The sequence below is a fragment of the Ochotona princeps genome, chromosome 10, assembly GCF_030435755.1.
Source record: "Ochotona princeps isolate mOchPri1 chromosome 10, mOchPri1.hap1, whole genome shotgun sequence".
Classification (NCBI taxonomy): Eukaryota; Metazoa; Chordata; class Mammalia; order Lagomorpha; family Ochotonidae; genus Ochotona; species Ochotona princeps.
The window spans coordinates 63,187,785-63,190,076 of NC_080841.1; positions in this window are offsets into that span (position 1 = coordinate 63,187,785).

The following is a 2,292-nucleotide window of genomic DNA, read 5'->3' on the forward strand; positions in this document are numbered from 1 at the left end:
CCCTCAGTCCATTAGGGTAAATGCTGACAAAATTGTAATGATGCAGCTGAAGCATTTTGGACACACCAGAAGCCCACTGTATTCTTTTTAAACTAATGTCATCATCACACTCCATCAAATGGACATTATCTGCCCTCTCACTTATAGTAATCAGTGAGGAGGATTAGTGGTGGATTGCATTTAGAAAAAAATCATTTTTAAGAGAGGACTTTCACACAAGAATGACTCTGATCTAAGTAGACCCAAACAAATCATTCTAGAGAGGAGAGCCATATCAGCATTGGGTCCTGAATTCTTTATGCCCAGTTTAAGTCAAAATAATGAATGAGTGTAGGAAATTCTAAAATTATATGTGGGGCACTGCTGTCTGTAGGCTAGAAATCAAAAAACTTCCCACAGAATGCTTTGGTTTGAGAAATGGAAAATACACTAAAGCACTCTTAGTAAGGATGATCAAAACCATTCTCAGACATTAGAAAGATACCATTACTCACGAATTTGGTTTTCACTAAATAAATGAAGTTGATTTAATGCAGAAAAAAAAATGCTCCAGGGGTGGACATCTGACCCAGTGTTTCAGACACCACTTGGGTTATTTGCATCCCTTATCTGAATGTTTGGATTTGAATCCCAGGCCCAGCTTGCATTCCAGTTTACTAATTTCCACCAAACACCAGGAGACAGAAGACAACAGTTCAAGTATTTGAGGCCTTGTCGGCAATGTGGGAGTCCTATATCAGGCTTCAAAATCATGCTGCTGTGGCTGTGTCAGGCTTTAGGGAGTAAACCAGAAGACGGAAGACCTCTATTTCTTTTTTCTTTTTCTTTCTTCCTTCCTTCCTTCCTTCTTTTCTTTCTTTCTTTCCGTTGTAATTAAAATAAACACAAGTAAATTTTAAAAGTTTATATGACTTAAATTTAATTTTTATACTATCTGAATTATTTCAACATGGTGCATTTTTAGATCACCAACATCATTTGAAAGATACATGGTTAATAAAAATGTAACAGTAGGCAAATGCCAAGCATTATCCCAATTGTTTTAAATATGATAGCTCATTTTATCTTCTCAAGAAACCATTTCAAGATAGGCTCCACTTCCTGGGAAAGTAAACTGAGACACAAAGAGTTTCATGATGAACCGATAACTGATGAAGCAGAAATCCATTAAAGTTCTGTTACTGAGAGCCCTTTCATTTTTCAAGGGAAGGGTGGTTTTCAATGAGTGCCAGAAGTATTTGAAGTTAGGTGCTTATGGCTTTTTTAACACCTAGTGAAGATGGTATAAGCAAGTATTGTTTTTAAGATTTATTTTATTTTTTATTGATAAGGCAGAAAGAAAGATTTTCCATCTGCTGGTCCACTCCCCAAGTAGCCACAACAGCTGCAGCTGAGCCAATCTGAAACCAGGAGCCAGTAACTTCTTCTGGGATTCCTATGAAGGTACAGGATTCCAAGGGCTTGGGCCATTCTCTACTGTTTCGCCAGGCCACAGGCAGGGAGCTAGATAGGAAGTGGAGCAGCCAGGACACGAACTGACTCCCATAATGGATTCCGGAGGATTCAAGGCAAGAATTTAGCCATTAGTCTACTGCACTGGACCCAGAAAAGTGATTTTTCAAAGAAGGAAGGAACATGCTTGATTTTGTTGGATCTGTGCCTATAAGTGTCTGTATGTGTTGCATGAATGTTTTGGAGACTGAATTGTGCTAAATTATTTAGTTTATCAAAGAATATGAGCAAATAAGTTGGTACAACTCTTTGCAATGTTAGAATGTTTACAGCCTCTTTAAAAAAAAAAAAGCCAATCGGATTTTGCTCCCGAGTATACAAGAGAACATATACCTGTGTGTGTGTGTGTGTGTGTGTGTGTGTGTGTGTAAAGTAGCCTCCAGATGAAACTTTTGCCTCAGCGTGAATATAAGCATAGTACAGGAGTGATGCGTCATGAAGTCCCCCTTTGTCCCAGGTGAGATTGAGGAGCTCTTTGAGATTGATGTTTTCCCTGAGTCATTATAAACTCTCATTTTCCAGTAGCAAAGATTATCAGGGCATTGAACAGATTGGGCAGCTCCCATTTACAATCTAAAATATTTGGATTAAGCTCACAAAACATAATAATGCTAATTGTCCTGAAACAATGACTGAAGACATTCTTGTATGTATAGTTTTAAAACACAATGAAAAGCATCAAATAATTCCTATTTTACTCTATTACTAGATTGTATTTTGCATTAAGCTATGAATACAAATGGACGAAACAAAAAATTATTTAAAATAGGAATGGATTTC